Source organism: Littorina saxatilis, unplaced genomic scaffold, assembly GCF_037325665.1.
Source record: "Littorina saxatilis isolate snail1 unplaced genomic scaffold, US_GU_Lsax_2.0 scaffold_2921, whole genome shotgun sequence".
NCBI lineage: Eukaryota > Metazoa > Mollusca > Gastropoda > Littorinimorpha > Littorinidae > Littorina > Littorina saxatilis.
This window is the reverse complement of record NW_027127491.1, coordinates 1-12,072: the sequence shown is the minus strand read 5'-3', so window position 1 is coordinate 12,072 and position 12,072 is coordinate 1. Positions and strand designations below refer to the sequence as shown.

The 12,072-nt window shown below is 39.5% G+C and overlaps 1 long non-coding RNA gene across 1 annotated transcript; it reads left to right on the top strand.

Moving 5' to 3' along the window:
- The first annotated feature begins 10,719 nt into the window (after positions 1-10,719).
- LOC138955928 (uncharacterized) lies at positions 10,720-11,998 on the top strand. Its single transcript, XR_011452428.1, has 2 exons — positions 10,720-11,190; positions 11,460-11,998. It is a non-coding gene; the product is annotated as an uncharacterized lncRNA (long non-coding RNA).
- Positions 11,999-12,072: the final 74 nt, after the last annotated feature.

The following is a 12,072-nucleotide window of genomic DNA, read 5'->3' as shown; positions in this document are numbered from 1 at the left end:
TGAAAACTTTGCTAACAATTCCCATACCTGACATTTTAAAAGTCTAAAAAGTGCCTCCCACTAGCTTGTCACCAAATAAACAAAGTAGCACGTTGTAACAAAATTGCAGATTAATAAAAAAAATAGTTCAATCAATAGTATATGTCACACCTGACATTTAACCAGTAATTTCCATCACTATCCTTTTCAGGCATTAAAAATAGTTCAAAGCAGCTATAGCCCCACATGGAAGTAAGAGGCTCATTCACAAGCTAGTTAAAAGCTTTTCATTCTTTTTGTTTTTCTCAAAAGAAAGTTCATAGTATGACAACAGTATTCACAGCAGGCAGTTTTAAATCACGCAAGGGTCATTCTCAAGGTGTGTTCACGAAATACATTGTAATTTTAAACAGAGACAATTATCAGTTCACGCTTGAAGATGATTTTACTGACCAAGTTTCTCCCCATATATTTCATAACCCTGCAGGTGAAAATGGGAATACCAGCACAGAATGACTGTCAGTGAACATTTAATACCAACACTTCAAACTACATCACTCATCATAAAACAGAAGCTGTGACTTGGATTTAAATGAAAATCAAAAAGTGGAAAAACTCATACTCTGATAATTGTTGTCCAAGTGTTTCAAACTACATCACTCATCATAAAACAGAAGCTGTGACTTGGATTTAAATAAAAATCAACACGCGGAAAAACTCATACTCTGATAATTGTTGTCTAAGTGTTTGTGTGGTTAAAAAAACAAACGTACCTGATCCTGAATAAAATCAGAGCAACCCATATGATCATTAAAATGTAACCATTCACTGGTCCATAGGTATACTCTTTTCAAAAAGGAGATGGGTATGGAAGAGGCAGTGCTTCTGTTAGTGATTCAAAGTGCCAGACATCCCATCCTAGTGCTGTGAAATGGATATAAATTATATATATATTCAATATTTCATGGAAGCTTACTAATATTTGCATGCAAACATACTGTGACAGTACTAATACAGTAAAAGCATTATTGAGGGTGAACAGCCTGCTTTACTTGGTTTCAGTGAGGAGTAACAATACTAACAATAACAATAACATGCCTAAGTTGTGAAATGTAAGTACTTAACCCCCCCCCCCCCCCCCGGACACTGGCAAAATTCCAGCAGAATGTCCCCCACCTTCGCTGACGATTATCCACAGTTTATACAGGAAGTGTGCAGGTAGGTTGTCTGCCTCTGTGTCGGTTTTACCTCCGCGGTGTAGACGAAAAACTTTTCCACTTCTGCCACAGGGCGAAAAGTCTCGTTTTGGCACTTTAACTTGGCATATAACATCAAACATCACGTTAATCAACTGAATTGTGTGGCATTATACCTATGCGATTCATGTCACATTAGAAAAACTGCCGTAACGCAATAAAATTCCTGAGATGTTAGTTTTATGCATAACACGGTAAAACATCGAGTTTTGGTGTCTGCGTTTTGGACGTTTTCGCTGGGATTACGGAGGGCTATTCACATCGTGTTAAACAAGTTGTCGCAGTGAGCAAAACACCAGATAACGTCTGGAATTATGACAAGTTATTGCAGTGACTTAAACTCGAAGTTAGCTGTTGGTTTTGATGTGTTTCACTGCGTTTTCGTCTTGCTTTTGTTTCATAATGTTGTTGCTGTTGTTGTTACTGTTGGGAGCTATACATCACATTTTTGTTCCCCCAAAAATTTATTCTTGATTAATATCAGGACGCAAACCATCCCCTTTACTTCACACACACACACGTGCACACACACACACACACACACACACACACACACACACACACACACACACACACACACACACACACACACACACACACAATCTACTCCTCAGTTTGCAGCGTGGCTTCGACAGCGAGTTTGCCCGTACCCAAGGGGAGTAACTCGAAATAACTCAGCGCGCGGTCTGCTGTAAAAGGCCCTAATAGAAATCACCCGCTAGGTACACGCGCACTCAAGTTAACCTCTGCTTTGACCTGTGGCTGTGTGCCAAGAGAGAGCAGAACACACACGCCGTAGACCAGATAAATAGGTGCTTGATTTTGGTATTTTGATTTTACATAACATTAAACCTTTCTTGGGGTTCATGGTCATGGCAACAGCCATAATAATATTATATCATGTATAATATTACATTTCAGCATATGTGAATTACATGTCATCATAACAAACTGTCATACATTTTTATTCCTCATCATTCTGATTGATCACAACCAAACCTACTATCAGTGGACACATCCAAATGCAAGCGCCTGTTCTTGACAAATTGCCACAGTGACTGATCTAAAAATATAGGTCCTTTGCCGCCACGGACACTGTTTGGCCTGTAGGTAAAATGTACAATGTATTTTCTGATTTGTGCACAAAAGCTTTTTTTATTTTTTTATTTTTTTTAACATAACAATGTTTAATGTTACTGTATGTTTGAAAGACCATGGTCACATTTGTAAAACAAATGTTAAATAAAAAAATAAATAACATTTTGGTTCATGATTTTTTCCTACACCTGTGCTAAAACTAAGAAGTAAAAATGTCGGTATATAAGTCACTCAAATACTTCAAAATATGAATGGTTAGAGTTTGTTGCGGTTGACCCTGCACAGTTCGACCTTCGATATTTTTGTTGAACAATTTTGTCCAAAAAAAAGAAAAAAACAAAGTAAGGGCAGTAACTCAAGACGTAAATGTGGCAGTGTCCCATAGGCAACCGCAGAGTTATCCTGTCCATAGGCAAGCGCTTACTTGATCCCAATTACTAGGCGTCTCCGGACGCCTAGAACAAGACGTCCAAGCAATAACCGAAAGAGACAAGGCGAGAAGGCCACCCCCACTGCTGTCATCTGCCCACCGATTAGCTGTATCGCGGGGTCGAATTGGTGGATGACCTGGTCTTTAAAGATGTTTATTAAAGATGTCCATAATTACTTTTACTCGCTTGGCTTTATGAGTGTCGAGAGGTCAGACAGATCTTTATAATGGAGACAAAGAACAAGGTACGAACAATCTTAAGAATGCAAACGAAACCAAGAGCAACAATTTCTTCTTTTTATTATATTTAGTCAAGTTTTGACTAAATATTTTAACATCGAGGGGGAATCGAAACGAGGGTCGTGGTGTATGTGCGTGTGTCTGTGTGTCTGTGTGTGTGTGTGTGTGTGTGTGTGTGTGTGTGTGTGTGTGTGTGTGTGTGTGTGTGTGTGTGTGTGTAGAGCGATTCAGACTAAACTACTGGACCGATCTTTATGAAATTTGACATGAGAGTTCCTGGGTATGAAATCCCCGAACATTTTTTTCCCTTTTTTGATAAATGTCTTTGATGACGTCATATCCGGCTTTTCGTGAAAGTTGAGGCGGCACTGTCACGCCCTCATTCTTCAAACAAATTGGTTGAAATTTTGGTCAAGTAATCTTCGACGAAGCCCGGACTTCGGTATTGCATTTCAGCTTGGTGGCTTAAAAATTAATTAATGACTTTGGTCATTAAAAATCGGAAAATTGTAAAAAAAAAAAAAAAATTATAAAACGATCCAAATTTACGTTTATCTTATTCTCCATCATTTGCTGATTCCAAAAACATATAAATATGTTATATTTGGATTAAAAACAAGCTCTGAAAATTAAATATATAAAAATTATTATCAAAATTAAATTGTCCAAATCAATTTAAAAACACTTTCATCTTATTCCTTGTCGGTTCCTGATTCCAAAAACATATAGATATGATATGTTTGGATTAAAAACACGCTCAGAAAGTTAAAACAAAGAGAGGTACAGAAAAGTGTGCTATCCTTCTTAGCGCAACTACTACCCCGCTCTTCTTGTCAATTTCACTGCCTTTGCCATGAGCGGTGGACTGACGATGCTACGAGTATACGGTCTTGCTGAAAAATGGCAGTGCGTTCAGTTTCATTCTGTGAGTTCGACAGCTACTTGACTAAATATTGTATTTTCGCCTTACGCGACTTGTTTAGGGTACAACTTGACACAAAAGGGGAAACAACGTGCGTACTTGCTTACCTGATGCAGACTGTTCTGTTGGCACTGTATTCAAGCTCAACTGTCGTATCCTAGCTATCACTGGTTTCTATGCTAACTTATTCTAAGTAGTAACTTGTTCTTTTCTGCCGGTCAACACTCCTATACTCTATTTCCCTAGCTCTATTTCCTCTGGTCTGGTCTATAGCTCCTTCCTCTAAGAAATCTCTGCAGTCAGTCTTGTTTGTCTTCCCTATCTCCCTAGATTAAGTAAGCTTCGGGCATGTGCCGTCTTCCCATTTTTGGAGACTGACATCACAGGGTCCAGCATCGTGGCACCTATCGCCAGGTATCATACGGCTATAGCGTATTAGCAAAAATGCTCTACTATACACACGCGGCTGTGCACTAATTACTGCCCGCTACTTATTGCTTACCCTGCGAAATAACGCTTACTCAGCTACGATTGTACTACGCGATGGCCAAGAGAATTTGTCTGCGTCAGGTTTGCCTTCAACGTACACACATTTACACACCTACAACAATAATAATACATTATAATAATAACATCAATATCAACCCGTGTGTTCTCTAACAAAATTATACAAGGAACACTCACAGTAATCCACCATAAACAAAAGAAAATATCTCATCAACTTGATCTTCCGACGATATTCCAATAGTAAAACAACTACTTCCACCGGAGAGCAGTGTACATAATTGGGTGCGAGTGTGAGTGTGTGTGGGTGTATGTGTGTGCGTGTGTGTGAGTGTGTGTGTGTGTGTGTGTGTGTGTGTGTGCATGTGTGTGTGTGTGTGTGTGTGTGCGTGTGTGTGAGTGTGTGTGGGTGTGAGTGTGAGTGGGTGTGAGCAACCCGTGATAGCTGTCTAGCACCTCTGAAAGGTCTCTGTCACAGGCACTTCGTTTTCTGTCTCAGCCACTTTAAATACTGAACAAAACAAACCCAAGGACATTAAATTTAGCACTGCATGCTCTTTGCGTGTAGAATGCACATTTTATTTAAGATAATAAGCCAGCTCCAGAAAACCGCATTGCCCTGTGTGCTTTTTTCAGTGCAAAGTAGAGACACTCAACGGAGACTGAACTTTCTGGTCCTAAAAATATAAAGGTGGTCCGTAATTGGACCCGACGTCGACTTCGCGAAGTCTTTTTAAAATAAACAAGTCGCGTAAGGCGAAATTACTACATTTAGTCAAGCTGTGGAACTCACAGAATGAAACTGAACGCACTGCATTTTTTCACAATGACCGTAGTCCGCCGCTCGTGCATAACGGAGTGAAACTGACGAGCCTGTTCAGCGCGGTAGTGGATTCGCTGTGCTGCATAGCACGCTTTTCTGTACCTCTCTTCGTTTTAACTTTCTGAGCGTGTTTTTAATCCAAACATATCATATCTATATGTTTTTGGAATCAGGAACCGACAAGGAATAAGATGAAATTGTTTTTCAATCAATTTCGGAAATTTAATTTTGATCATAATTTTTATATTTTTAATTTTCAGAGCTTGTTTTTAATCCAAATATAACATATTTATATGTTTTTGGAATCAGGAAATGATGTAGAATACGATGAACGTAAATTTGGATCGTTTTATACAAAAAATAAAATTATTACAATTTTCAGATTTTTAATGACCAAAGTCATTAATTAATTTTTAAGCCACAAAGCTGAAATGCAATACCAAAGTCCGGCCTTCGTCGAAGATTGCTTTAGAAAAATTTCAATCAATTTGATTAGAAAATGAGGGTTTGACAGTGCCGCCTCAACTTTTACAAAAAGCCGGATATGACGTCATCAAAAGTATTTATCGAAAAAAACAAAAAACGTCCGGGGATATCATTCCCAGGAACTCTCATGTCAAGTTTCATTAAGATCGGTTCAGTAGTTTGGTCTGAATCGCTCTACACACACACACGCACAGACACACACACAGACACACACACAGACACACACACACACACACACACACACACACACACACACACACACACACATACACCACGACCCTCGTCTCGATTCCCCCTCTATGTTAAAACATTTAGTCAAAACTTGACTAAATGGAAAAAGAAAGAAAGAAAGAAAGGTAGAAAGAAAGACAGACAGACAATATCATTTAAAAGAACATCTTAAAAGGCTTATGATTGTGCGCAAATGTGATTTGTTAGATTGGTTCTAGACGTATAGATGTGAATTAGCTTTGACGGCCTTTTTTTCTGATGACATATTGTCAGATGATGTTAATGTTGTAGTAATACTAGTCTTTCGGATGAGACGAAAAACCGAGGTCCCTTCGTGTACACTATATTGGGGTGTGCACGTTAAAGATCCCACGATTGACAAAAGGGTCTTTCCTGGCAAAATTGTATCAGCATAGATAAAAATGTCCATCAAATACCCGTGTGACTTGGAATAAAGGCCGCGAAAGGTGAATGCTCGCCTAACAGGCTTGAGGTTTGCTGGTCGATGTGAATGCGTTATATATTGTGTGTAAAAAATGTTTGTTTGTCTGTCTGTCTGTAAAAAAAAATTTCATTTCACACGGCAGAAATTAATATGTAAAGCGCGGAGAGCACAGTTAACTGTGGTTCGCGCTATATAAGCTCACCATAATAATAATAATAATTTGATTTATTTGATTGATTTGGGGCCCGTATGTCATCTCATTAGTATAAATGTAGGAGAGAGAGTTTTGATACGAGTGAAAAACTCTACCACACAGAAATTAATATGTAAAGCGCTTAGAGAACGTCAAGCGCTATATAAAGCTCCCATATGAATAAATAAATAAATAAAACCTGATGAAAACAAACCAAAATCGCTTAACCCGGTTTCGTCGATCTATAAAACTCAATCCTACTTTTCGGAAGTACTGAGAAGGGGGGGGGGGGGGGAACAAAGCAGGGCAGGGTGGGTGGGGGAGGGTGGAGAGGGGGGGGGGGGGGGGTGGAGGATGCGCGCAATATCCGTTTGAGTTGAATGTCCTGTGAGGCATCGGTACCAGATTGCAAGCATCCTGTTTAAGGAAGTAAGATACTGCTTGGTATTTGGATGTCGTGTGGTGACATCTGGTCCCGGCTGTCGCTGGAGAAAAAAAAAATCAACGAGAATGCACGAGTAGGGTGTTAACGTTGTTGTTGCGCCACCTCCGACGCAGATACACTGCCAACGTCCTGAAATCAACCCTTTAAACCAGGAAAGGTTAACAATCTAAACAACGAAGTGACTGTTTCTTTCTTTATTTGGTGTTTAACGTCGTTTTCAACCACGAAGGTTATATCGCGACGGACGAAGTGACTGTGGTAAGATGAACAAAGTTAAAAAAACAAAGGAATACTGTACTCACCAATACAAGAACGAGACAAGGTAAGGTTAAAGTTTTACGAACACGATCATTTTCATCGCCACACATGCATCCGTCAAGGTTTTCCTAATACAATAATTGAAAGTGACTTTTCAATTGGACACACACACAATATCAATTAGCGTGGCTGAATGCTGTGCAGAAGAGAACTGGATTTTTGTTCTCTCTTCGATGAGAAAAAAAAGAGCTACATTCTGGGAGTTCTTCACTTCTTAATCTGTCTTTCGTGAGATAGGATAAAACAAACAAAAAACAAGTCGCGTAAGGCGAAAATACAACATTTAGTCAAGTAGCTGTCGAACTCACAGAATGAAACGGAACGCAATGCAATTTTTCAGCAAGACCGTATACTCGTAGCATCGTCAGTCCACCGCTCATGGCAAAGGCAGTGAAATTGACAAGAAGAGCGGTTTAGTAGTTGCGCTGAGAAGGTTAGCACGCTTTTCTGTACCTCTCTTTGTTTTAACTTCCTGAGCGTGTTTTTAATCCAAACATATCATATCTATATGTTTTTGGAATCAGAAATCAACAAGGAATAAGATGAAAGTGTTTTTAAATTGATTTCGACAATTTAATTTTGATAATAATTTTTATATTTTTAATTTTCAGAGCTTGTTTTTAATCTAAATATAACATATTTATATGTTTTTGGAATCAGCAAATAATGGAGAATAAGATGATCGTAAATTTGAATCGTTTTATAAAAAAAATAATTTTTTTTACAATTTTCCGATTTTTAATGACCAAAGTCATTAATTAATTTTTAAGCCACCAAGCTGAAATGCAAGACCGAAGTCCGGGCTTCGTCGAAGACTACTTGACGAAAATTTCAACCAATTTGGTTGAAAAATGAGAGCGTGACAGTGCCGCCTCAACTTTCACGAAAAACCGGATATGACGTCATCAAAGACATTTATCAAAAAAACGAAAAAAAAAACGTTCGGGGATATCAATCCCAGAAACTCTCATGGAAAATTTCATAAAGATCGGTCCAGTAGTTTGGTCTGAATCGCTCTACACACACGCACGCACGCACGCACACACACACATACACCACGACCCTCGTTTCGATTCCCCCTCTATGTTAAAACATTTAGTCAAAACTTGACTAAATGTAAAAAGAAGAAGAAGAAGAAGAAGAAGAAGAAGAAGAAGAAGAAGAAGAAGAAGAAGAAGAAGAAGAAGAAGAAGAAGAAGAAGAAGAAGAAGAAGAAGAAGAAGAAGAGGAAAACACCAAACAAAAGAATCCGAAGAACTTCGACTCTGGATCCTTGACATTTCTCTCATTCGTTTTTACATTTAGTCAAGTTTTGACTAAATGTTTTAACATAGACGGGGAAGCGAGACGAGGGTGTGGTGTATGTATGTGTGTCTGTGTATGTGTATGTGTAGAGCGATTCAGAGAAACCTACTGGACCGATCTTCATGAAACTTCACATGAAAGTTCCTGGGTATGATATCTTTGATGACGTCATATCTGGCTTTTGTGAAAGTTGAGGCGGCACTGTCACGCCTTCATTGTTTAAGCACATTGATTGACATTTTGGTCAAGCAATCTGTGACGACGTCCGGTCTTTGTGTTTGCATTTCAGCGCGGAAGCCTTAAAATTAGTTAATTCGTTTGCTCATTAAAGTTGTCATTAAAACCGAATTTTCACTAACAGATTTAAAAATAATGGCATTGTATTCCCGAATTCAGAAATATATAGATATGTGATGTTTGCTCTAAACATATGCTCAGAATTGAAGAAAATAAGTGCTACGGTTCGCATGCTTCGCGGAGACGAGCGTGACCCGTCTCGGACTGTAGGGAAGTTTAGCCGAGACTATCTGAATGTAGTCTCGGCGAAGACTGGTTTATGATGTTGATCTTTTAGTTTGATGCCGACAGATTGAGTCAATGTTTTTATATCGTTTCACGCGACTTGTTTAAATCATTTCATGACCGTATCATGTATTCATCTGCATCGTTTCTTCACTTCAAAGACATATCAGTGAACGCTTTTCGACTCTTCAGTTTGGGATTTGGAATAACACGTTCCGCATTTCAAAGGGATAATGTACGCCCATAACAATGTTCATGTCAGCAAAACATGCATTGACCTGGGGGTGTCAGAACACCTGGGCGATTGTGAACAAAGTTAATTCTCAGAATCAATCTCTCGCCGAACTCGGACTTGAACCCATGTCAACATGGACGAGCTGGATTCAAAGGAAGCGCGCGACCGACTGAGCTACGGATCCGCCAGTCTTTCTGTCTGTGTACTAGCTAGAGATTTGGTCAAAGTGATTCGAAATAGCTTGGCCGGTAAAGTCAAATCTGCTTTACTTCAAGGGGGTTGAGAAAATATTCTGATGACATTATGATGCTTTTCATTTACGATGTTGTGTTTATATCCTGTTTATTTTTTCCTTTGATTTCCTATTTAGTTTAAAAAAAAAGTGTTCTTTTATTTTGTACTTTCTTGATCTTCCCTTGATAATGTCTCATCTGCTTTGCGACAAACAAAGCTTACGTCTGTGGCATATTCTGGAACTGTAGTTATTCTGATCACGTCGTTCAAGCTCACAATAGAAACGGGAGCAGATCTGCCCACAGACTACAGACACATTTTTTCCCCCCAAACAAAAATATCTATTTTTGCTCAACCGGATCAGGTTGTTGGCCTACTTATATTGTGCGTCATGTCTGCATGTGATACACAAAACATTCTAAAATAGACATGCTGTTGTTTCTCACACATATATAAACCTGCTTAAAACACAACGAAAGTTTAAAACTTCAAATAATATTGTACTACAATCAGGTTAACAAGATATGAACCTATTCCCATGCCTCCTGCGTACAGTTTGCCTTGAATTCAAACGTTTAGTGTAGATTTAAATCCTTGACAAAATTTGCTACGTTTAATGCATTCACATTTACAGTTCTTCAGGCTGTTCGTGAAAATGCCCTCGCCATCTTATTAGAGGGTTCTAGATGATCGGATGTGTAGCAATGACCTGTACGCGTACGTGTAGATATTGCGTCACCCGTGACTCACTTTTTTTCTTCAATGTTCCAAATCATACATTGTTTTGCTCCCACCAACTGCAGATCTTGGCAAACGCGTGACGTAAAAACTAGATTTGATGACGTTACCCGTACACGTTCCCGTACACGTGCTGAAAAGTGCCACATCTAGGTCTTGCTATTGTTGAAGAAGCAACGCATCTTTGTCGTTCCTTTTTCTCATCGGTTTCTGCCTTTCCATCCTTTTCGAAGATCACTATAAGGAAGCTCTACTGAATGTTTTGCTTTTTTCGATCCCAAACCTTTAAAACAAAACAAAATTGGTTTCCCGACTGTGACGCTTTTGGACATTATACAGCACAGTACACGAGACTACTTTGCCGAGACTGGATCAGCTGGAGGACCGAGACTATAACCAGCTGCCATCTCGTCATAAAATATGACGTCATGACAAGAAGGCGACGTCATGACAAGAAGGCGTAACACTTTCCACCTCTTGATTTTGCTCGCATCGATACACGTATTGTGAAATATTGTAATATCGCCAAAGAAAAGCGATGCTTGTGTATGTTGTTGGTTAAAACACAAGAAGATTTCTTGTGACTTTGGTCAAATAAAAGAATAGTAAATTGTACTATGGTGTTGTGTTTTGACTGAATGAATGGAACTAGATTGTGAGTGGACCTTCACAAGTCAGTGCTCATCCAAAGAAAGAAGAAGTACCAACTGTCTTTTGTAACATTTGAGAACAAAAGGGCAGGCGCTTTTCTTGTGGGGGGGCCGTAAACTCACGAACCTGTTTGAGGTAGGTTTACCTATTAACATCTATAGTAACAGATGCATCACACAACGATGTACCCGGAGGTCTTCGAGCGGCACGAATCCCTCGTCACATTCTAATAGAATTTGTAATTTCGATGCAGGTTTTGACCGGTGCAAATCTAGGCAGCCATCTTCATCATCATCATCCGTTGGTCAATTGAAGGCTGATGACTGTGTGAAATTGTATGTGTATGTTTATTGTTTGGGAAAGTTAGGACCGCTGATATTAACATATGTTTCTCTTTGGTCCAGGTTCAATAACAAGTTCAACTAACGTTCAATAACCAGTTCAACGTTAAAGAACAAGTTCAATCTTTCTTCTGGAGTCAAGCCCCATCCTCGAGGCTCCTCCCTAACTCCAACCCCTCCTTCCTTCATCACCTAAACGTACTCCGGAACTAACTGGAGTCCTTCATCTTGATTCTTCAGCATCTCTTCCTCGCCGACGCCAGAGCGCATGGGTGCACGAGTCATTCCAGAGTGTAGAGAGCCGATCGTCGCCGCCCCAGGCCAGGCAGTTCAGAAGTCACAGCACATTTGCATCTCATGAGAGGGAGATCCCTGCGGACTTCGAGGGGAAAAAGACTTAGACGCGCATTCCTCGCCGAGCAGTACAAACTGTGTGATACTAGCTCCACCTTACTTGAACGCTGAAACCATCCAAGCTCGAGCAGTGCACAGACGCTCTTGTACGGACCCATGCCTACTTGGCCGAGAAAGATAAGCAAAGAATAATACTAAGTCACATCATATCCATCTGTTGGCATCATTAAATTGATACGTTTAACTTTCATCAGTCTTTGTTGACTACTCCTCAAAGAGCTCCTTTCTACTATCATTCTCACTTTCCTTTACACGTACACCT